This window comes from Coturnix japonica, chromosome 4, assembly GCF_054131305.1.
Source record: "Coturnix japonica strain WE chromosome 4, WE-NBRP24, whole genome shotgun sequence".
Classification (NCBI taxonomy): Eukaryota; Metazoa; Chordata; class Aves; order Galliformes; family Phasianidae; genus Coturnix; species Coturnix japonica.
The window spans coordinates 44,754,815-44,780,969 of NC_140666.1; the positions used below are offsets into that span (position 1 = coordinate 44,754,815).

At 36.4% G+C, this 26,155-nt stretch overlaps 1 protein-coding gene across 20 annotated transcripts in view; it reads right to left on the minus strand.

Annotated features, from left to right (window-relative positions):
* The window catches only part of TENM3 (teneurin transmembrane protein 3), a 770,347-nt gene that overhangs the window by 659,901 nt on the left and 84,291 nt on the right, over positions 1–26,155 (minus strand). For 18 of the 20 annotated variants that reach the window (XM_085545077.1, XM_085545073.1, XM_085545071.1 and 15 more), the window contains exon 2: positions 25,664–25,747. The exons of the other annotated variants lie outside the window; for them this stretch is intronic. The gene's annotated coding sequence lies outside the window, so the exon portion shown is untranslated. The remainder of the gene's footprint in view (positions 1–25,663; positions 25,748–26,155) is intronic. 20 annotated transcript variants of the gene reach the window in all.

Sequence of the window (26,155 nt, forward strand, 5' to 3'; positions counted from 1 at the left end):
GATGCTGTTATGCACATCATGCCTCAACAGAGGCAGCAGCACTAAGCAAAACTTGAAATCTCACAGCTGTTTACAACTGCTCATATTTGGAACTTCAGTTGCTTCGTTCATTGAATTTTCCAAGGCATGTCAACTGAATCAAGTCATCAAATGATGACATTTATAATACTTTTGCAGGCATGCTGTTTGTCTTCCAAGTGGTAGCCAATCATAAGAATAAACTCAACAAATAGCAGGACTCCTGTTCTAGGTGAGAAATTTGGGTGAATGTCTGTGCTACTGTGTCTGTTTACATATATTTACTTTCTTATTATTATCAGTGATGCATTATGACAAGCCTCCAACAAATAAGCCTTCTTTGCTCCTCAAAATCATGGCTTTAGCCTCAAGAACTGTGCTTTCTCTGTGTTTTTGTTGTTTCATTATCATTTTATTCTTCAAGGGTAGAAAAGACCACCTCTCTTGATTATATCCATCAAGGAATCCTGCTGCTGATGTTCTGAAGACATGGGATGTTTTCTCCACCCTGTCTGAATGGAGTTTGCAATCTGATCTGACATAATCCCATAGATGAATATTAAAAAGATATCTCCATCAGCACAGAAAGAAAAAGCCACGAAAGACATTTGGGAATATGTTAATAACTTTAAAAAAGTCTTGTAACTCTGCTTGACCTGTGTATGTGATTAAAATATTATTCAGTTCGCAACAAGTTGGAAAAATAAGTAAGTCCTTTTGTGCATTAAATTTTAAGAGGTCTTGAATTAAATTCCACCTGCTCTTCTATTCTTGTTGAATACTTCAGGAATAATCAGAAATAACTCCTGTGCTGGTGAAGCCCAATACCTATTAAATATCAAGTAAGTTAATCAATTTAAAGGGCATTACACTGCAAACTATTTTGTGCTTGGTTTCAAAGAAATGAGTATTTTCCTGTTCCTAGTTTTTCACTTCTTAATAAATAGTAAGATTTCAAAGGTCTTTAAACAAATACATTACATAAAAATTAAGAATAATTTTATAAATGCATGCAGATCACCCAATTTATTCTGTTTCTACTTGCTTTTACTGGAAGTCTGAAAAGTAGTAATGCCAGTATGTCCAAATGAAGTATTGTTTCAAAAACTCTAAAATAACGATTGGAAGGCTTTTCTTTAGAATAATTTACAGTCCAGATGTCAATCAAAACATATAAATGAGAATACTAAAAGAAACAGTTTTGTTCCCTTGCTGCATTTGTGGATAAGACATACTGAATCACAAAGCATTTTCATATGACAGTAAAGAAGCATATACTCTCTGGCTATTGTAAGGTCAGATAATCTTTTACAATGATTTATCTTGTCAAACTTTCTCTAAATATTGATGTTCTGTGATAGGATATCTTGTCCTTTGGAGGTATGTGTCACTCGGCCTTGACTGTAGGGGGAAGAACAGATGACAATCTTTTGTATGGGTAAAACTAGGTTAAATGAGTCTTATCCTTACATACACATACAAGAATCAGGTGTCAGGAGACCTGAATATGTTCCCAGCTTTTTCGTGGAGTTCTTATGTGCTCTTGATTAGATACTGTGCCATCTCTGTGAGTAAAATCAGTTAAGTTATCAAAACGGGAGACAGTTATCTAACACTCTGGATAACAGTAGGAAATAGATTAATAATCTGCAAAAATAGTAACATTTTTACCAAAAAACACTGTAGAATGTTGAAATAAAGCTAACAGTTATTTGAAAATGAACACTTGTTGAACTCTACCAAATATACTGGAAGTAAATTAAAGATTCTTATTTTAAGCTACTGCTAGTAACTTTTAACAAAAGGTAACCAGAACCACTTTGCAAAAACCTCAGTCATAACACCTTGGCTAGTGCAAAAAGCTTCCTTCTAATGAACAAGGATTTTTTTTTTTCATAACATCACTTAATCATGATTCAGATTACATACAAACACAAGAGTTTCTTGTTTTTTAGTTTTATTAACAGAATCACAGAATTATCAAGGTTGGAAAAGACCTAGAAGATCATCTAGTCCAACCATTACCAATACTTCCCGGCTAAATAATGTTCATCAACACAACATCCAATTATTGCCGTTGCTTAAGCAAAAAGAAGCCATGAGAGAGAATAGGAGATTAATTCAGTCCGCTACACAAGATTATCACAACCAAATGGTTTATGATAGACAAATGGGGAAAAACAAAACAAAAACAAAAGCTTTTTTTTTCTTAAGCTTCATTACAATTTGTACAGAGAGGATATTTTCTGAAGACTTTGCTCCTTCAGACTAATGACTTAAAAATCCAGTGCTTGTAACCGCAGATACAGCTATGATCAATTATTTAAAATGCCTTTCTCTTCTCCTCTACCCTCCCATTTTTGGTAGAATTCACGGTAGCTCTCACTCAGACCCTGCTGATACAAATCAGTTTTCACAGTGAGGAGGAGGTTTACCACTGGTTGTGCTTGCCCATCTGCAGTTTTCCAGTCTAAATACTTTCTGCAGTTCTGTTTTGGCACATCTAGGAAATATTTTATTTCCTTCAATGTTAAATGCGTTTGTGATCTCTCCAGTTAGTCTATATGCCCATCTGTCCATATTATACAAACACACTGACCTGATATGATGGAGAATTTTTACTTCCTGTTCAAATGATGACATTCATAGCAGCAACCAATTTGATGTTTTAAAAAGAAGCAATTGCTGAGTACCGAGCTGATGCTGAGTACTGAGTAAGTATTGAATAATGAGTAGAATAAACCACACAGTTTAATATTTTCCAGAGTTAGAAAGTGAAAAAGAAGGTTTGCTCTGTCTACCCTCTGAGAGCTTGCTGCTGCTGCATTGGGTTAGAAGTAGGTATTTCAGGGGAAATAGGTATAAGAAAGTACATTGCCTGCAGGTAAAGGTGTGGGAAAAGGTGTGGAAATGTGGGAGGACTAGCAACTAGAGTTTGGTAGAAGATTGGAAGCAGTATTTCTATCACTGCATGCAAGGATAATTGAATAAAAGACTTCAGTATTGTGTAAGAAGTGAAATGAGAGGATGTAGGAATTGAATTTGCTGCATTCTCTTTTTCAAATTCAATCAGCAATTATCCCTTTATGTAGCCACAGAACCGAAAGAAAGTGGAGATGAGTAGATCATCCATCATCATCTAAATGAGGAAATGTAAGTTGCTGGGATATTTTTTCCTCTTATACTTCTACAGTAGGGATCCAGGGTTTAAACAGAGCTATAGCTGTTACTTTAAAGGTAATTAGTTAGCATGTTCTATAGTATATAGCAGGCTTAATGTTTACATTGTCTTATTCACTCAGTGGCATCATGTTTTTGTTATATTCTAATTGTCTATGAAGCAGTACACAGGACCAGGGAAAAAAAAAAAAAAAAAAAAAAAAAGGAAAAGAAGAGATACAATAATATTAATAAAATAACAGCCAAAGTACAGAAAATGATGTTTGTTAATAAGATATGTAACATTTGTCTTCAGGTTCCATGTCTAATTATATTTTAGAAGACTTAAAACATTGACATTTTCATTCCTTAGTGAGGAATACCCAGTTTGAAATTTTACCACAAAAGCTAATGACCCTATTAACTCTAATTTGTTTACTCACCAGTGTGGAACAGTTTCTTCCACAGGTACCTCTTTGATGTTCAAAATTAAGCTTCCTAGAGGCTTGAGAAATTAAATGCCAAAGGAGGTCAATTATCCAACGGTTGCCTTAAAGATAAGAGCTGCCCCTCCCACATTGTTTTAAAATTACTTTTTTTCTTTTTCTTTTTTTTAATGAACATAAAAACATGATTGCTAAACACGCATCAGGCTCTCCCACAGGTTTCTTAGGACATAATAGGCAGTTCTAAGGTTGGCTATTTGCTAGAGTGCCTAATCACATCAGGTAATACAAATGCATGTAGTTTTGCCTTTTGTGTTTTGTTTTTAACTGAGATTTAATCTGCAATCAAAGTGTAAATGTAATTAATAATTATTTGATAGTCTCCATTTTTGAGTTTGGAATTTGCATAATATATCAAACATGACCTTCAGCAGTTCACAGTAACCACTTGCTACGGTGTGTTTATATTTCCCAATCTAAAATGCATAGTAATGTTCAGCTGCAACTGGGAAGGCAGTCATGTCCACAACTGACCCTCTGCTGAATGCATGCCCACAATAAGGAGCAGCTTCCTTAACAAAGCATCATTTTGATAAATAGAAACCTCCAGTAACTTTCTGCTGGCATTCAGAATGCAGTCACTCATTCTGCATGAAAAGCAGAGACACACTGTAGGAAGCTAAAGCAAACTAAAGCAAACAAACACCACCACCCTCCCTCCCCAGTTCTTGGGAGATTATTGAAGACAGCTACTTTCTCTCCAACAAAAAGCTTGCCTTTAAAGAATCTCAAGAGTTACCAGATGGCTAGTCCCATTTTCTATCTTTGTGAAAGAGTACCCACAGTGCTCATCCTTAATTTGGCTTTTTGATGGATTGGACCACTCAGTTCTTCAATCGTATTTTGATGAGAAGAAGACTTTTCTACTGACAATATCATGTGTTGGTGTATATGGAGAAGCATATCACTTTCTCTCCTCAGAAGAGCTATGAATCCAAATCCAGCTACAACTAGTGGGTGAATGACGTCCTTCTGAAAATGTTAAGCAAATTCTAGGAAATCAGGAATGAAAATGAGCTGTGGATAAGTAAACATAAGGTTAAGGAATTCTGAGAAGCCCTTCAGCTCACATGCAGCAGCTGGTGGTTGTAAGAAAGAAAACAGTTCTCTGTAATATCACAGTGACACGAGGAGTGATGTGAAATCTATTTGTTCCAGACCAAAGAATGCTGCAACCAGTGGAACAGAGGTGTATTATGCGTTCTTTCCGATAAAATGGATATTTGTGATAAAATAGGCAGTTGATGTAAAAGGAGCTATGTAAAACATTTTAAACAAATGGTAGATCCTGAAACAGTATTTTTGGAGATGAGAGAAAATTTTTGATTCCAGCAAGATGGAAATTCACAGGGACCAACTTTAGAATTAGTTTTGAAATCCTACTGACTTCTGAACGTCAGTGAACTTCTCATTATCAAGATCTGGAGTCCTACAAAACCTGTTAGCTTTGTGAAAACAATGGCATCATACTGAGGGTCTTCTTTGGCTCTATGAATTGTACAGTGAATAAACAATGTTGTTGCTTGGTTTTCTTAATAGAGATAATGCATTTTGTAAGAGCACTGTTTTATAGCTTTCTAGTGAAGAGTTATCTATCTTTTGTCTTCAAGCTAAATTGAATAATGGCAGTTTTGAATTAAAATAATAGTTTGCCTAATTCCTCGTGAAGAAGAACATCCAGCATTTTACAGTTTTGACAATAGAACCAAAATATCTCAGGGTAACATGAGGTTTAAGTCTATAGCATTTATTTAAAATTCAGTAAGAAGTCATTTCTATCCCAGATTGAATACCTTCTGGTTCTTTAGAAAACCCTAAAATGGGAGCACTTTGAAGTGTGACTATCAGAATAAAATAAAATAAAATAAAAAAAAAATCTCTGGAAACTTCAATATGGTGTGTTTCCCACTGCTCAGATTTAGCTTAACAAAATCTTAAATTTTGGCAGTTCTGGAGCCATATTTTTATGTGCCTACCTATGCTGCAATCTGGAAAATGCCAGAGCATAAAGTGTAAATGGGACACAAAAACTTCATAGAAAAATACAACCTTTTTTTTTTTTTTTTCTTTTTTTTTTTCTCCTTGTATATCTCTGCCCTTTCAATTTAATACTTATTTTTAGTATGAAAGGAATAACTTCATAGAATTCCATCTCGCACTATAAATTTTATATGTATGCCGTAAAGTATATTTATATATTAATACATACTTATAAACTACTGAATAATATTAGCTTGTGTGTAATATAACATTCAGAGAAGGGGTAAGTAAATCAACAGCATGCTGGAGAAGTAACAGAAAACTGCTATTTTAACCTTACAGTTATCAGACTACGGACACTTCAAAATGCCACTCCTATTTTCACAATACCCATTTGATTTCAACGGAGTCTGGACCATCACAAATACTTCTGTTTTTTGAAGTCTCTCACACTATACTCCTGCTCTTTTAAATTGTTACCTCTTCATTATGTTAAATAAAATTATTCTATATAAGTCACTCACATAAGGCTTTCAACACTGTGTCCCATAACATCTTCAAAGAAAAGCTGTTGATGCATTGGCTGGGTTAAAAAGTAGCTGAACAGCCTAGCCCAGAACGTAGTGATCACTGATGTAGAGTTGGAGAACAGTTACTAATGGTGTACCCCAGGGGTCACTACTGAGTCTAGTCCCGTTTAATATCTTCATTAATGACCTAGGTAAGGAGGCAGTATATCATCAGTAAATTTGATAATGACACAAAACTGGGATAAGTGACTGCAAATATACTGAGGGAGGTGATCCTTTCCTCAACTCTGGTGAGGCTGTATCTGAAGTAATGGGTCTAATTCTGGACTCCCCTATGAAAGAGAGACATGGACATACTAGAGAGAGTCCAGTATAGAGCCATAAAGAGGATTAAGTTGCAGGAATATCCCTTTTATGAGAAAAAACTGCTCAAGGCTGTTTAACCTGGAGAAGAGGGGGTGTGGGAATGACCATATTGACATTTATAAATACCTTAAGGGAGATGAACCCAGGCTTCTTTCAGTATTGGCTAGTGAAAGAAGATGAGGCAGTAGGCAAAAATTCAAACACAGGAGGTCCCTTTCCATCTCAACATTTTCTGTCATTCTGTAAATACAGTTGGAAAGTCAAACACCTATTCACATACTGCAGAGCTATGACTTAGCAAGCATTCACAGTGAGTGAGTATGCCTGTTTTTATCTCACTGAAAATGTGAAAATCATAAATGTTGAAACATGTCCAATTGCCATGTGCGCATCTTAGTCTGCACCAGCCAGTGAATAACACTCCCAGAAAAAAAAAAAAAAAAAACAACAGAAAAACAAAAATCAAAAAACACAAAAAAACAACAAACCCAAACTCATATGTTCTTGGTGTCTGATTACAGGAATTCACATCTCTTTAAGACTTTACAAGACATGTAATAGAAGAACATCTCTTTAACGTGCTTTTCTGTTCACAGTCCTTTCGAGGTTTTGAGTGGTGTCATCATACAACAAAGATGATAATAAGGCTAATAATAAGATGGTGATGGTCTAGTTCCTCAAGTTACTTCACAAGGCTGGGGTGGCTTTAAACTTAGGGAAGAACTGAACAGCCACGTGTTCCCTTTGGGATATATAGATACAGTGATATATTAACATCACTGACACAGAACCACATTAAAGAATTCATGTGCACAGTGGTCCTTCATGGGGATTTTTCTGATCATCTCCAAGCTCTCAGATAGAAGCATAGAGTAATTTTGATTTTGCAAAAAAAATTGCTGTGCAGGATATTAAAGAAACACTGCCTGTAAAGCACTTTGACCTCTCACAAGGGAGCGGCAGGTGGAGATAAGCAATTGATGCAGGCACACACACATTGTCCTAGGTGTTAAATTTTGGTAAGATTTGTGCCTAAGTGATGGCATACACAAACAGCTTTTGCTCATCTCTTGCTAAGTTTGGAAAGATAAGCTGACAACGAAAGTACCTCCTCAACAAAAAAATATTGCACCCACTGCTTTTCACCTGAACAAAAAGAAAAAGATGCTGAGATCAAAAGAATAAAATAAAAGGTTAAAAGGAAATCAAACTTGAAAGAAGGAAAAAGAACAGTTAATTGGAGGGTCTGATTCAGATGTGTTCTCACAGTGCTCGTTCCTAATTTACTATCTGCTCCTCGTCTCTGCACAGCAGTCTAACAAGAATTCCTCTGCCTCCTCGTTTCCCCTCTGGCTGTGCCCCCTAGCTCAGACCTGTGCTCCAGTGCTGCAGCATTTCACCCAGCTTTTTTCTCCTATACTTTGCTCTGGGACCTTTATACATTCACCATCATCCCTGTAATTCTAGGGCACCAGACTTCGATGTCAGCACTGATGGCCTAAGGATTAGAATATTGTATAATGCAGGTTTTTGACTTCAGCTCTGTGAACTCAGTAGTAATACCAGGGAGATAGTCACAAAAGCATGAGCAAAGGAGACAAATCTACACAAAGAAACTGTGAAATGCAGCATGGTGGGAGGGGAGCCGAAAGGACAAATCTATGTATGCTAGGCTAAGAAAGTGCCAGGTCTCTAAACATACGGCAAGATATACATAGTAAGAGTTCAAGTTGCATGTAACTTGTTAATGTATGGAATTGCAAGAGGAGAAGATAAAGCTTCATTTACAAGGAGAACTCTAATGCTTTTGTTCCAAGCAGACTGAATTAAAATTGTTATCATTACTTTGATAAATTACTCAGAATCAGTGTAATTAATTTTCACTGATTCCAAGCCTTACAGATGCCGTATATCTACCTACCAAAAGACTTTCCAGAATGTTTGCTTTCAAATACAGCATTGCTGTTTCTTTCAGATGCCTTCTTTCCTTAAATAAATCTACAGAAGATGTATTCCCATTTATCCCACATCCTTCTATTTCTGCATGTTTCCAGTTGGCTGCTAAGCTCCTCACTTCCAGGGACCACTATACAATTAAAACAATGCATTCTAAGCAACACAATATACTGACAGAACGAATAAGAGATTAGATTGCTCATGCTGATTTAACTTTGTCTTCAATTACTTCTCCCCTGTTTGTACTGCTATTCTGTCCAGAAAGGTGGAGAGGTAATCTCTTTGACTGCCCTTGATGTCAAAGGTGCTTTATGACTTACAAAGAAGAATATGCTTGCTGCAAGTGATGTGAATAAGCAGTGGTTTGACCTTCCTGATATCAGGTGGACTACATGAAGACAGAGTAAGCTGCATGCAACATGGTCAAAATAGATGAGAGATGTTATAAAATCTGGGATGGTGTGTTATTTGTCATAATTCAGATTCCTCCCTGGGGGCCATTAGCAGCCAAACACTATCCTAGAATGTCACCTTTTCTAACTGTGCAGACATCGTAACACAGCAAAGAAGTGCACGGCCAATTAAATGTTATGCACAAAGGTTGTTAAAAGCGCAAATAGTGAATTAATTACATGGCAAAATACATAAACACCAATTCAGATTCTTTCTCAGCTATTACCTTACAGACAACTTTAAAATACCTTGCAAAAGGCATAATACCCACTTCAGTCATGTCTGCTGCTGATCATTAATTGCTTCAGAAAAAGACAATATTTCAGCCGTCCTCTTTGGAGTTCGAGTATGAATGGTGAAGCAAAAGAGAGTGAAACTGAGTGAAACATGAAAAGCTTGATTTGTTAGGACCCCTGCTGTCTGAAAAGAGATCAAAGCTCAGGAGGAGGCTGTAAAACAGCCGAATGCACTGCACAGAAACATGGCCTGTGGCAGCTGCTCTGGGCACGCTCCCACAACACAGGTGTACCTCCAAGTCTGCTCTGCCAGCTGAATCATGGGAGCAGGTTACCTCTTCTCCTTCTTCATTATTTCAGCTACAGTCACTGAGGAGATGTGGGCTCCATCCATCACAATGCACAAATTCACAGTGCACAGATTCAGCACAGGCCTAATTAAAGCTTTTCCTTTCATTTGTGGAGATAATTAGACTTTCATCTCACCAGGAAGCTTCAGAAAGATCTATTTCTTTCTTCAATAAAAGCTACATCAAACAAAAGCAGATTTTAATCGCCTTTTCTTTGGGGCATGAGTCAATAATGAAAGATGTCATGGGTAACAAAAATTGTGTGCAGGGGGAAAAAGCAGGGAAAAAAAGCCCAAGCTACGTTCTTTAATTAACATCGTGTTTGCAAACACCATTAATTTCTCTCATTAAAATGATTTTTATGTACAACTGATTGTTGATAAAACAATCGATTTGAACATCTCATCTGCTTCACCGCTATGCAGGAACCCATCTGCTGTGCTGTAAAGCAGGAATCATGCAGACTGTTAAGCAACATGTGAGAACAATAAAAAATGCATATGTGTGTGTCAGGGATTTGTGAGGCTCACTGCAGGGCAAGGGCCACCTTTTCTCAGAACATGTATAAAAAATGACTTGGTAGCAGGCCAAAGGACAAAATGTCAGAAAGATCAGAAGTGCATAAATAACAAATGAATTAATATGTGCAGGAAGAAAGGGTTCCATCTGTGTTGGGAAGCGCTGGTAAACAGGCTCAGAAAAATAAGGAGATTTCAGTCATATTTAACAGTGCATCATGCACTGTTGTGATGTAATATTAGATGACAAACATGCAGAGCTTACTCCCTTTGCTTATTTTTATTAGCATTAGTAGCATCAGAGTGCAGGCTTCCTCTCCTCTTACCTTTCTCCCTGGTGCAAGGGGAGAGTATTTTTGGCTCCAGGCCCTGCACATTATTTATTTATTTAGCCATTTGACACAGTGCTTCTGTATGGGCTGGCTGGCGCGCAGGCTCACAACCAGGCCGTAGCTGATGGCTGTGGGAATTGAAGTCTGGCAGTCTAGTAGGCAAATAAAGCACTCTACCACCCCACAGCTTAAAGCAATCCCAAAGAACAGTTAGCCTTATATCATTAGGACGTTTAGTGGAGAGAGAGAGGGAGGCAGCTTGTTTAAGTACCTTTTAATGATGATACTTGCTCTGCAGCAGGCAGGCAACTGTTTTTAATACTGGAATCAACATTGGCAGCAAGGATGCGCCTTGTCAGTGTGCAGCCCTCTGTCAGTCTGCTTAATGCCTTCCTGGACAGGGTAAAGTGCTGTGATTCATCAGAACCTGACCTGGACTTCCCCTAATGACAAAATACCATCAAAGCAAAAGGCTAAAGAATTAAACTCACATTACTGAGCATTCTACCACCGTTATGACCTGCCTGGGAAACTGAGGAAATGGAAAGATTTAATGGAAAATTAAAATATATAATAATATATATATATTACAAACATATTTAAATCTCCCAGCACTGGGGCTTGACTCCTGGTGTCTTTATGCTATTAGTTGTGGCATATGGCAGTTGCTTGGGAAAGCAAGATTTGAAGGAGTCTGACAGACATTTCTCATTGATGCACTGAGCTACTAAGATTCCTGGCGAGTATACAGACTAACAGAGCTGTGCATAAAGTTCTTCCTGTTTGGGTTCCTCTTTCTCCAGTTCAATTAAAAATGAAAACTTACTCAAGCTCTGTATATCCTACTTTTCTTAGCAGAAGATTTTGTGCTAATTAGCTCTCTTCCCCCAGTAACTGAGTATTGTTTTTATTTTAAGCGAGGAGAAAGCTACCTGCACATCACACTGAGTTTATCCACTCTGCAAGGATGCAGTAGTCAAATGGATGGAAAAGTTAACTGAAGCTCATGCCAGAAGAGATAATTTGCCCACTTATCAAACCTGCTAAGAAAAAAAAAGGTTGCACTTTCTTATGCTTCAGTTAATTTTATAATATCCTTAGCCAAAATTTGATTCTATTTGTCTTGTTTTGTTGTTTTTTTTTAACTAGTAACATAATGACAATATTCTTAGCTGCAAAGCAAGAGAAGTTTCTTTTTCCTTAACACTTTTTTTCCTTTTATTTTGTTCTTTTTGTTTTACTTTTTCTCTCTTATTCTTTCTTCTTCTCTTTCAGTGATTTAATGAATGCCTTACAATCAGTAGGAATAACGACTCATGGCCAGAACTCCGACTCTATAGCACTGTAGCCACCTTTCTATCAAAAGACATTCACAGATACAACTCTGCCTACAACTGAATATTCTAGAGTGCTGCTCAGCTCCCTGATTAGAATGCACACACACTCCTGATCCACCAGTATTTGTTCACATACTCCTCCCCTACCCACCCCAGAAAACAAGAGTCAAATACTCCTGCTCTGGACAGTGCCAAAACCAAGACCCTGGGTTGTATTATGGGGCACCTGAGATGTAACATATGTGATCAGCTGATAAACTGCTGTTTTCCTCCATAGAAACCTTATATTTTATAATATAGCTTCTTCTATTTTATGTTTGAACAAGTAATCAAAATGTAGATATGAGTCTAACCGTACAACCGCAAAATATACAGCTAAAATTTGAACAGGCCATTATCTCAATTCTTCTAGACAGCATCTCCTTATTGCATAGGAGAAAAAACTGCATTTGCTAATGACAAAACAAGCTAATAGATAAAGTCTGTTGCAGACTCCAAATTCATGAAAGAGTTCCTCTGTTTCAGCAGACACTCAAATCTATTCTAACAGGCAAAGAATACCTGAATGGGATCTCAATTGGTATAAACCAACTTGTTGGAGCTATTCTACCTAGAAGAACCAAGGATTGAATTCTGTCTTTACTGCAGGAATAACCACAACTGAAACTTTATATTCCATAAAAAAAAATATGAAATAAATAAATAAATAAAATTCTAGACAATAATCTTATATTTTTACAGAGCATTAAATTACCTAAAGAACCAAGCAACTGTGTCACTTAATTGGATAAAGCTGGCACAGCATTTGGGCTGGATACCAGTCTGGATACTATCTGAGATTGTGGGAAGAGCATCAGTTTGTAGGTGTGAAGGGTAAACAAGCTCAGTAAAGGAAACAGAGATAAAATAACAGCCTCAGCAGTTCTTGTGATTTGTGGCTGCTTGTAGTAAAACCCTAACAAGAAAACTGATGGCACAAGATATGTATCTGCTACAAAAATGTGTTTAGTGGGTTCTGGACAACTGTGCAAAGTTATATTTGCATTTATCATGAATGCAGCTGAGGCAGGGAAACTCTAATACCACACAAAACTCCTCAGATTTATCTTAGTTAAGGTCTTTCTTGGAAAGTATTGCATTGAGTAAAAATTGGGAGCTATTGGTAACAGGTGAACGGTTGGACTGGATGATTTTTTAGGTCTTTTCCAACATTGGTGATTCTATGATTCCATGAAAAGTCATATAAAAATTGAAAATAGAGGATTTTTGCCATGTAATGCACTTTCTCAAATTTCAGAAGAGTTTCAAATATTAGGGAAAGCTGGATTCTAAAATATTGCTTAAACTTAGAGAATATAGTTAACTTTTAAATTTCAAAAAACAGCGAATCACCATTAACAGGTGAATCCAGAGATTTTGCTGACTATTTAGATGATACAGCTGAGTTAAAAATTGCTAACACCAATTAGCAAAGGAGAATCCCCCTAACCAGTAAACAGGTTGACTCATTACCTGTACATCAGATATTTGACTACGTAGGTTTCTATTTAGTGAAAAAGCACAGAGAGACCTAGGTAGCTGACGTGCAGGAGGAGGTGTAAGAGAAGACACAGAAATAACTATGTTCGGTTTTAAGTGCAAACCTTTGGATTGGCTGAACTCCTCCAGCTGCAGAAGATGAGAGTGTTCTCATTAGGTATAGAACAATATTTAGTTTTTAAAGAGCCTTTCACCCTGTTAGTGATGCAGGGACTGTGTGGGCACACAGTTGCTGCTAATGAACCAGGAGGCTGGAGGCGGATTGCATCCAAATGTTAAGAAGGTGGCATAAAATGACAGAACAGGTGGAAAGCTCAATTCCCCTACCCCTTAATGTCAAAACATTTTCCTGCATTTCTGTAGCATGGGTGCATTTGTTTTCATTTAACGAGCATAAGAAATAGCACAAACTAAAGACTGGACTTTGAAATTCTTCTACCAAGACAGAAGCCTTTCCAAGCCAAGAGAATTTAATCTGTCACACACAACTGGATTAGGCAGGAGGCACTATGAATAGAGCCAAAATTCATCAAAGAAACTCTCATTATAGATACTATATTTAATAATAAGATCAATAACAGTTTTTATTGCTTCCACTCAACTTCTATGAGAGAACTGTTGATGCTCAGCTATCTTATGAATGGACAGCTTCAGAGGAAGGTCAGAGATGTTAATAAAATGGGTTTTCAAAGAAGTCCTACAATGGCAAATCATAGAAACACAAGCACCATCTGAAGCTCCTAGTATTAATTTTGAATGTCTAGATTGCTTAATGTCAAAATGTCAGTATTTTTTGTTAAATCTCTCAAAGATCAGAAGTTTTTTTAGGAATGCCTTTTTTTGGCCTGTTTCATGCTTCACAGATATTGCATTTGTAGTAAAAATGGTTTGAGTACAATACTTTAAATTCTCTGTGTTGACTATTTTATTACTGAATCTAATAATACCAGTCAGTTTAGCACAGCTGAAAAATCATGCCTGATATTCCTCTTTCCAGAACAAGACAGGTAAAGGAATTCTGCTAAGGCACAGAGAGTACACATTCCCCTAAACTGGGCAAGAGAACAGGAAATACAACTTCTAGAGAAAATAGTATTTCTCCCTGTGACTACAATGGGATGTGGACATCCCTGCTGATGGTACTGCTGCTTCCTGGACATACTGGCTTTTACAAGTCGACAAGAGTAACTGCCATCAGAAAAGAAGTTGACCATCAACCGCAGAATCACAGAGCCACAGAACTGTAGGGGATGGAAAGGACATTTGCAGATCATAAAGTCCAACCCCCCTGCTAAAGCAGGCTCCCCACAGCTGAAAAATCCACCAAAATATCCTGGTATTTGGAAGAGAAAATACCATCTGGTTTGGGAAATATGCAATAAACAAATAATAAATAAAATCTATGTGGTGGATTCCTAATTAATAAGTTTTGTGTACAATTCATTGACAAGGTATCATTAAATGACATTTTTCTATCCAGCTTTTCCTAAAGTGGGAATATGCCATTCTAGTTTTGAAACAAAACTGCCTTTGCACAAGAGTATCAACAAGAGTTTTTAGACATCTGTACAATTTTTGTGTCCAGTAGTATGAGTTTGCACACACACAAATCTGATCCCTATGTATGTTTGAGATCAATGAAGTTCTACTGTCTTAAAAACAAAACAAAACAAAAACAAAAACAACAACAAAAACAAAAACAACAACAAAAACACCTAAGAAATAACCAGAGGTTAGATTGCCTTGCCTTTAGACTCTCTCCCCTCAGAGCACAGACAGATAAATAAAATGAAAAAAACAAAAACAAAAATAATAGATGGGCTTAGTTCTTTAATAATGCTCAGCTTCAAATATGGACCTAAAATACAAAAACTTCATACCTTTATGAACTCTTAGAGAAAAGAGAAGAAATACTGCAAGTCTATTTTAAACTAAAATGACTTTCCTGACTGAAAACTGGAAATGAATATGATCTTTAGTATCCCAGTGTCAATGAAATGTAAGTACCCACCAGATTGCTAGCCCACCCATAGATTATTAATGCACAAATTAATCTACTAGGGCAACTGCAGAGCGTCATTTAGCTTCAGAGCCCATAAGTATAAAACAGCAACACACTGTGAAATTAATGGTAACACTTAAAGGTCCCATTGTTATTAATTCATTTGACATTCACTGTAATCACACTGGTCTTTAATGAATTCATTTGGCATGTGAATATTGCATGTACTTTCGAACACATTCCTGAGCAAATCAGTGTTAATTGATGTTCTGAATTGAAATTTTCTCTCTCTTTTTTTTTTTAGCCTACAACGTTTTTTGTTAAAGCTCCTTCCTCCAGAACAGTTGATACATGACATATGTAAGTACAAGCTATTATAAATAACCACTATTACTATGGGTATCAATATAATGCATGAAAATGACCTGGGGATATATGGTTACCAAAGCTCTGCAGTAACTTATTTCTAAAGCAATATGCCTTGAACACCACAAAACTATGGTAGCCTCCCATTGCCAGATAACAGGGAAAATGTCAGTATTGAATATTTATATCCAGGAAGTATTTACAGTTTACTGCTCTCCACAATTTGCCTGTGAATATTTTTGGCTTACATAAAACAGACTGCAACCATTGGTTGACATTTTACCCATCACAGTTTTATAGTGGACACTGCATCTATCCTCACTCTTCTTGCACATGGTAACTACAGTGTGCACATGGAAAACATCTGTATTCGTGCAAGTGGAACTTTTCTCCTTCACATGTACACATTACTTCCAAGAAATAAAGGGTACTGGAAAATTCCTCTTTCTGTCATTTTGCCAGCAGTGAATCTGTTTGTAGTGAAGAAAATACTTAATACATGGGTGGTACAATAGTTTTGCCTCCAAAGCCTGTCTTAAATAATCTACACTGAATTGGAAAATCCCATGTGCCAATAAAATACTATTATTTTTCTAATTTATAAACCACCTGACTTATTTCCTAGGCTATCTAGTAACGATCTTCAGGTGTTCTGTCTCCCAAGAAATTAAGGGAGATCCAGTTGGATCCAATGCTTTTGTAACTTCATATAAAATATAACCTCTGCAAAGTATGTCCAGGGACCTTTCTCATCTGGGCTTTAGATTAGAGGAATATAGGATCACAGTGTCTTACAGCAAACTTATGGAGAATTTGGGAGTCCTTCTTGGAAGTAGCACAGAAAACAAATACATATTTAGGATGCTGTAGGTGTAACTACTCACAATAGTAACATCAACAGCAACATGTAAACAGTATTCTTTGTTACAGTGCAGGTAAACTACATCAAAAAAATACAGAGTAGGTATTCATTTACTGCAAAATCCCTTAAATGTTTTGGTGCCACTGATTATTGATTTTCTTAACATGATTGCACTGATTTTCAAGAGAAATAAGAACACAGTTCTCTTGAATTTTAGACTTAAGTGTATCTCATAAATCTTCAAAGAAAAAGAAAACAACAACAACAACAACAAACACAGTACACCATATTAGTTAGCTTTGAGACCTGACATAAAAGAAGCCATTTCAGACATTCTGAGTTGTTCACATAGCAATGTCACTATTTGCTGGTCAACATACTTAAAATGTTCTTCTCACACTTGCAAATGAAATTTCCCATGATAAGTTTCTAATTTTCCTTCTGTATTTTGGGTGAAAGCTAGAGAGCATAACTTAAACACACACAGAACAGTACATAAGATGAAAACTATTTCTGTGGTACTAAGTCAAGGGATGCAGAATATTGTAGGGGAAAAAAAGGAAATCATCCTGTAATTACTTTGCAGAAATAGCCTCTACTAGACTCTTGCAGCTGACATGCCAGACTTTTCTGAGATTTGATTGCCAAGGAAGGCTCAATGAATAAAACTATTTTAGGAATGGAGATAGACACATCAATCAGAACCGCAAATCAAGAGTGTCTGGCCATGCAGTAGCGATTAAAGTTAATAAGTATTTGCCTTCCTTCACTTTCTTTAACACATTCAGAATGATGAACATACTGTAAATGGAAATGCATGATTCCTGAATCCTCACTTGTCATTAATATCCAGGAGGTAAAGAACATGTCTCGAGGCCCAGCTATATGTTATTCTACTTGGCATTGCCTTATTTGAACAACGACTGAGTTCTGCGTAGTTCAAAACTTTCTAATATCATCATCATTTCAGTAATGACTTCTGAGGAAATATGTTAATTTATTAGTGAACTAGCACTTTCACACTGTTAAAGATCCTTCTCAAAACCAGAAAATAGCCTTCCTTGTTTCACATCACCATCAAGCAGTAATACGTACAATTAATGTCAGAAATCTTCTATTCTCTGGAGCAGGCATCTTAGATTTGAAAGGGAAGTTCTAGTGGATTTTTCTGACTTTCTGAAAACTGCCTACATTTGGACATATTACTAGTCCCTGGGACTTTCAATTTGCATATATGCACTGCAGATTGGCTATAGGATTTAGCAGCTAAATCATCTGAAGACTCTCAACCGACAAAACTTATTTTAGTTCAATACTATAAGTGCTGCACAGGACTTTCTGCATGAAGCTGCTTTTCTAACTAGTTAGGGTTACTCTTATACCAGGTATGAAAGACAGTTATTTCCTTGGTTCTTGGAGGGGGAAACAGAAGCTAAAGAGTCTGGCATACAGAAGAATTAGAAGAACTTCTCTTTGGATAAACTCCATTGTCCCAAGAAACTGTATGACGGATCAAAATCCCTAATCTTGACAGTATCTTCACACTACTTTTAAATTAGCTTATTTATTGTAAGAATACAGAATATGTGGAGGCTTGTTTGGTGCATTCTCACCACTATTATAAATTCTGGAACTGGGTTTGCAATCTCACTATCAAGGTAGGTGAGACATCTTTCTAATAGTGTGTACTTGGAATGTTTGGAATCTCCTACGGTGAAAACATATGATGAATGTTGGTGCAGGTATAAATTTGGTGTGACATTAAGTTTGCTTGAAGTTCTTGCCTGAGCTACAGAACAATATATCTCGAATGAAGACGTGACAAGGGTTTGGGATGGGGCAGAAGCATGCTCTAGGCGTAGGGTATGATACACAAGCACCTCTTCAACACACGGGATTAAAATCACTCTGAAAATGACTAAAAGGTGAGCAATAAATACACTTGTGGTTTACAGGACTTCTGACTCATTTTCAGGAGAAGATGAATAAGCAGTGCTTACTGAAAGAGTTTTTACAAATCTGTCCTTTCTTAGTTAATAATTGAAAGAATACACAAGAAAAGAGTCCTGACTTCTCTGAATCTCGATTTATCAAAATATAAATGTACCTAAACGTGAAATCTGTAAAAAACATAAAACTTCACAGACACTGACAGTTATTCACACCAATAAATCAAGCAAGCACAATAACATTTAAGCAATGCAGCATGATGATACTCTCAGCCATTCTTCAAGCTGAAATGATAGTCACAGATTAATTTGATTATAAAATGAATTTAGTAAGATTACTGTTATCTGAATGCTTATCAGAAGCCTCTCAGGTTTTAAGAACTGCATACCTCTGGGACTGCACAAAGTATTCTACATGAAAAAGACACTGGCTTTGATATTTTGGAGAAAGGTAGATGAAGAAATTGGTTTCTTCAATGGCAGAATTCTTTCTGGCTCAGCTGTTAGGAGAATCCTGCCATGCATAGACAATGTTTTTCAAGTACGATTATGCTGATGAAATTTTTGCTACACTTTAGCCTGAACCAGAAAATAAACATTTTAGGTGTGCAAGCAGCATAGCATGCAGCAATTCAAATCATCAGTTGCATTAAAATTACACACTATTTTCACCATGAGGGGTCCGGTGCTGGGCTCTCATCTCTACTTAATTAAATCTAGAAAAAAATATTTTGAAGTATGGAAAGATTATCTATTAAGTCACAAAGTGCCTAAGAATTATTAAGTGTTAGCATTATGTTAACACACTACTATATCAACAATACAGGGTGCTGTACTAAATGTATATTGTACTTTGATGCAGGTAGCTGATGTTCCTAGACCAAAGCACTAAAAATCCAGACGTAGAAAACAAGAATGACAAAAGATAAGAGGAAGCAAGAGGAAATATCCCCATTAAACAGATCAAAGACCAAGGCACTGTGAGATAAAAACTAAATGCTTGGAGTTACACAGTATGTCTGTTGAAATATTTTAGTTTTGAAAGGTTCCCAAACAAAGGCAGTCTCAACTATCTTAGACCAGCATAAATAGTAAAAAGGAACCCACAGATTTTCTATAATTAAGTACAGCATACAATGCTGTCAAGGTTTCTTTCCAATGCAGAGCAAATGAACAGTTCCAGATCTTTGCAGATTCATGTTGATTTGAACAGCACAGTATCTTGGCAGTACAAACAACTAGTAGAAGCAATTAGAACACAAATGGAAAGGGAACATTTGCAAAGTAATGATGAAAATACTCTATTCGCTCTTCAGAAATGAATTTCCATGAAGACAGAATGTCCATGCAGTTAAAAGGCACAATATTTGCAAAATGGGTGACACAAGTCTATGCCCAAGCTTTCTGTTACCCACGCTGAGTCATCCAGCAGTTTTACTACTGCAATTTCCTTACTTTCTTTTCTACCATTCTTTATCCTAACAAGCAACATTTTCTCCCCCTCCTTCTCCTTCCACCTCCCTACAAACCCTAGTGTACTTTGCATTCCCTCTACCAAATACAAGAAAAAGACACATGGGTTGTGTCCTGTAAAACCAGGAGAGCAGACAAACCCAAAACATAAGTAAAAATAGATGCATTTTTTCTGCTGTAGTTATCCTATGTTTACAAAGAGGGGAAAGCTAGTTAGCTAGAGTGATTCCACACTTAATGAGCATGCAAGAACACCTCTCCTGGCTGACTGGCTGGCCAGGCAATTTGTACGTGCTCTGTTGCAAGAATCTCCTCAGTCCTCAGCGGCTGGGACAAAAGCTGGTCTTTAGAATGGAGCTGACCTGAAAGTCTCAGTACCTTTTTTTATGGAAACAAATGTGCAGCATGTATATCAGATAACCTTAGGATTGGCAAATATTCTTTAATTTAGAGAATTGCTAATTGTAATGCTCAGCTCTGCACCATACACTTCCTTTCAACAGCCAAAGTGGTTATGTTCGGCCCTTTAATAAAGCAGTACTTTCAGAAAAGATCACATTAAGACATGTTAAACTTATTAAATCCTTCAAATTATTATAGTTTAATACTATTTTTTTTCCCTGCTTAATAACTGGCAGGAGAAATACTGCCATTTTTAACTATTATGTCATGCTGGTTTAAATGATTTGCAAATACAAGGATTACAATCTCAAACAGAGAATTAATAGTGGGAATGTATATATTCTGACTCTTAGCTTAAAGCAGAATTTAAGATAAATACACTCCAAATTACTCAGTACAATATGTCATTCTTTTTAAGGGTTTAACCAGTTTCACCTAACACAAATCAGGTGATTCAAAGTTGAGAAGCAATTAAACAATGGCTTGGCTGTTTATCATAAAGACAATGGATAATAGCAAATTAACAACTAACTCGTTTTACAGCATGCTGACTAAAAGCATATAGTCCAGTTTGGTACTGGAATAGGCTCCACAGACAGGTGGTTGAATCGCCATCCCTGGTTGTGTTTAAGAGCCGTTCAGATGTGGTACTCAGGGATATGATTTAGTGCAGGGTTTTTAGAGTTAGGGTACTGGTTAGGCTGCGGTTGGACTTGATGATCTTCAAGGTCTTTTCCAACCTGGGTAATTCTATGATATATACATGAGTTGTTCAGAAAGTGATGCCTCCTATTTATTTCTATGGAAACTACAACTGATAAGAAGATCACAATAACGCTGTTTGATTGAGAAAATTTTCAGCTGCAAAACAGTATTTTTCAGTATGGGAATATAGAAGACATATGCATGTGTGTGTATATATATATATAGTGTATTTTTGGGAAATGCAAAAACAAATGTTAAAAAGCTGTATTAGCATATACTGTAGTGTGCTTGTCTGCCATATTTCTACCATTTCTTGTTATGTGAATCAAAATTCCAGATGTGCTGATTCTGCACTGGGCAGAAATGGCACAAATTCTAAAATGGAGGGTAAAGCACTCCCATTATTTGATCACAGTTATTTCTGGTGCCACTGAAGCAGAAAGTAGAACACTTTACACTACCTAAGATAATGTAATCTTGAGAAAACATTATGTTTAAAGATAAAGTGTTACATACTCCTTGTCTTTCACATGCCACATGCAGATACAAGCAGAAAAGTCTTATATTAGAAAAGAATTGCTTAAATATCACTAGGAAGTACAATAAGCAATGAATTACATATCCAAGTTCTCTTAACCGATCATACCACATTTACTTTCATTCTCCTATCACACTGATGTATACTTATATAGGAAAGACTGGCAGTAGCAGAAGGGCATGCTAGTTTTATCATAATGTTTCTTATTGTAATTATATTTCATGACAACAAAATGATCCATTTATAAAGGAAAAAAATCTTTGTACCAGTCATAGAGCGTTGTTGTTAAGAATGCAGACAATATTGTGACACCAAGGGCACTTCACTTCACATACAGTAGTAAGATTCTAAGTGAAAGCAAATAAAATCACAAAAACCTTGTGTAATTTTTCTGTATATTTCCAAAGGCTAAAATATGAAAGACACAGCAGAATGGCTTTGCAAAAAAAGGTAGAACTAAAAACAATATTTTGTGGAAAATTAAAAAAAAAGAAAACAAAATTTTAAGATTACAAATTTCATGAAGAGTTTCAAATGACAATTGGATTGAAATGTATTTGAATTCAGCTCAAATGGAAGCTGAAGTGGAAAGTGCTGACATTCTAGATTCCCTATGGCCCAAAAGTTTTGAAACTCCACCTAAGTGTATAGAAGAGACATTTTTCCTTGTTTCTCCTACATTTTTATGTTTTGACAGGATGTAAGACATGTAAATAAGCTGGAGAACATGAAAAAAAAAATAAAAATTCTGGTATACAAATTAAGCAGGAATGGAACAAATTACGCTTTCTTATTTGTTAGATTTCAGTACAGGTTTAGTGGCTGCTCATACCTAGCCTGCAACCTTAGAGAAGGCCTAGGATGAGTTTTTTTGATTTTATTTCATTATATTTTACATAGAATAGCTGCATATATTTAGTGGCATGAAGGCCAGAAGTAGAGGTTTTCATCTGTAGTCAGTCCACATCCACCCAGCTGCAAGAATAAAAGTGACAGGTGAAGGTCTAGAGCACCTGACATTACTGAACTCTGGAGTCAGATACTCATCCAGGATGAACATTTATCTACTTAAATCTCTTCTGAACTGGAAGAGAACAAAACTGAATTGGTTTTGCAAAATATGAATGAATACCCTGAGAAACAGACCACAGAGGAACAACTGCATCAAACTTATGTGCCTTCCTTCTCCTGTTTTTTTGACTGCACTTTACATGGCTGAAAGTATCCAAAAAGATGGAGGATTATTTTGTTGTAGGAAGAACTACTTACTTTGCTAGTTTTCAAGCAAATATATAGATAGATAGATAGACAGATATAGATATATTACCCATTATAATGTACTTCTGCAATGCAGATCGATTGTGTATTCATTTTTAATTTGTATGAACAAACATCAACAACACAACACAGTGGACAGCTTTAGCCACAAAGCCTAAGAATAAGCAGGACAACACAGCTCTGAAGTGATCCCTTCCTTTCAACCTGTATTATTCTGTGATTAACCTTTCAAAACCACAGGGCATCCTGTCATGGCATGAATCATAGAAAGCCATGGAGAGTCATGCAAGAAATCAGGTTTTCTCTGAAGTGAGGAATCACAAACATTTCCTCTGCTAGTCCATTTTCTTTTTTTTTTTGCATATGCTATATATAGGTAAATATATATATATTACAGATAGATATAACTTGAGAAGCACACATTTAAGGTTGACTTTGTGTTTTCTATGTCTTCTATGAATTTCATAATAACAAACCGATTTGTGTTTTCTATAAAGAACTTATCATATACCCTGACAATAAAGGCTGTATTTTCCATTCCAGTCAATTGGGAGACAGAATAAACAAAAAATGCCTTTAGGCATTCCCTGTGATCTCATGAGGGCCTTGGGCCCTCACAAAGGGCAGTGCTTGGTAGGCAAGAAGAGAATTGGCCCCTACAATGTAGTCTGTCCCATTAGAGAATGCCACAGACACCCACGAGGAGCCTTTGTGCCCTAAAAGTAATGCTTTGGACCTGAAAATAAGACTCCAGATTAGAAAAAGTATGCTGCAAGTGATAAAACAGTGGCTTTGGATCTCAAGGATAGGCTCTAGACCCTGAAAATAAGGGTTCAGTGCTAAATAACAAGGTTATGGTCTGTAAAATGGAGACTCTGAATCCCATTAGTATTCTTTCTAGCAACTAAAACTGAGTTTAGATGTTTGGGAGATTGATTTTGCCCTAAAAATTAAAGCTTGTTCCTTAAAAGGAAGTTCTGGACTTCCTATTAAGTCCACTGTAATCCTACAGTGAGGATTAGTATCCAGAGACTGACCCTCTGAACTCCAAACTGAGGCACCGGGCCCCAAAAAATGGGTTTGGAACCTGAAATTGAGAGACTAGCCATAAGTCTTATTCATGTCATTGCTTTTTAGCACTACGTACATTTGTGAACAACTGTTCTTAAAGATGAAGCACAGGAAGAGTAAAAATCCATCATCTCTGATGAGAGCCTTGAGAACTCACTTAGAATTGCAAGCAATTCTATTGAACCAGACTGATGCATTAGTTTCACAAAAACAAGGTCAAATATCCCATTAGTTCTGTTTTCATTGCTCTTTTTTTTTTTTTTTTTGCCTTAATTAATAAGAGTTTTGTTACTTATATACATTATTATATATTTTATTTGTGTCCCTAGCCAGCTGCTTTTCTGTCATTGAGGCCCAGACAAGGCAAAAGGTTCCAACTATATATCCATGCTATAATACTAAGAAAAAAAAATAAATTGTCCTAATAGAGGATAATTACTGAGAACAAGATGAGAAAATAAATTTACAGATGAAACTGGTGACTTGTCTGGCATTGATCTCCATGAAATTAACTCCTGAAGTTTCACTACATTATTTGGTCTTTTTCAACATTTCTTTATCACTTTCTGACTACTTTATTTTTCACTTTTAAGTATCACAGAATCATAGAATGGCCTGGGTTGAAAAGACCATAAAGATCATCTAGTCTCAGCCCCCTTGTTGTGTGCAGGGTTGCCAGCCACTAGCCCAGACTGCCCAGAGCCACATCCACCCTGGCCTTGAACACCCTCAGGGATGGAGACCATGCCATGAAAGACCAGGCCTTTCTTATCCAATCACAGACATAGTATCTCCCTGTGCTCTATTCCAAGGCTTTGCTTTTTTTCTCCCACATAGCACAGTATTCTGCTAGAGGTAGGTTAGAAATCTTCAGATGTTTGATTCCTTTTCCTTTCTTTGAAAAAACAAATGACCTTTTACTTGAAATAACAAGACTTAAAGCTGATCATCTGCTTGTTATAGTTGTTATTTTCACCTGCCCTAGAAGCTGCACATTGCCTTCTAACCCTAAGAACTGTAGTTGGGAGATGATGTGTGTCAATCCATTGTAATGCTAATCCAGAGAAAAGCCAGCTATCAGCTGATCTGACTACAGGAAATGTTTGATGTGACACTGGGCAATCTTTCTCATAAAATGCTATAAATAAAGATAAGCAGGATATCTTAGTCTTTAAAGACCATGACTGGGAATGTCATCAAGATCCATTCTTGTTTTCCCCAGTGACTACAAGAAAGCAAACTATTCAAGTATTTTTATGTATTCTGAAAGCTATTTGCTCATTAGGAATAAAGTGGGAGTAGGCATTATTTATTTTTAGGTTGCGTTGAGGTAGATTAACACTAATTCTCTTCTATGTTTTACTTATGCTTTCTTTCACCAGAAAATGAAAAAAATAACGAAGCAATGATAACCTCTTTTCCCTCCTTAGTAAACAAAAAACCCAAACAGCTGGTTCCTCAGCTCTATAATATAAGAATCTCACATGTGAATACCAGCACTTTCAGAATTAGGAACACTTGAAAGACACCAAAAGCCTTAGCTAGTAAGACAGACAGGTCAAAAATTCCCAAGTACCTCACAACACTTTACAGTTGGGGTGCCAAAAATAAAATTGTTACCTAAAAAATTCATAGAAATTCAGTAAAATGGTTAAAACTATAATGAAACATGAGGAACTTAGATAAATTTTACATGAAATATGCTTTTCAGAAATATACTGAATTTGAATTTCATACCAGGACTTGCTTGGCACAATGGCTCCACAGAGATGCTGTCCAAACAGAACAGTTAAAAGATCTAATCATGGAGAAATGTAGTTCCTGGAAAAGCAAAAAGAAAAAAAACACAGGATTTGTATGTCTCCTTGATTGCCAGCCTCACTGCTTCTGACTCTTATATTAAGACTCTATGAAATGTGTTCCAGATTGCTTCAAACTGCCTACAAAACTGAAAGGAAGATATTGTCTCTCTGTGCCTCAGTATCATACCTGTACACTACTTCATGGCTGTGCCATGAGCCAATGAGTATATATATATATATATATACATATATAATTTTTTTTTTTTTTTTTTTTTACTTTGGCCATTGTCTTGTTATCATGTGTTTGAAAAATGTGTTGTTTTCCTTAGAGATATGTCTCTCAGATAAAATTCCCACTGTTGTTGTTTTGTCCCAGAAAACATACAGTCCCAGAAAACTACCACAGTTCTTTTTGCCTACCTGTAGC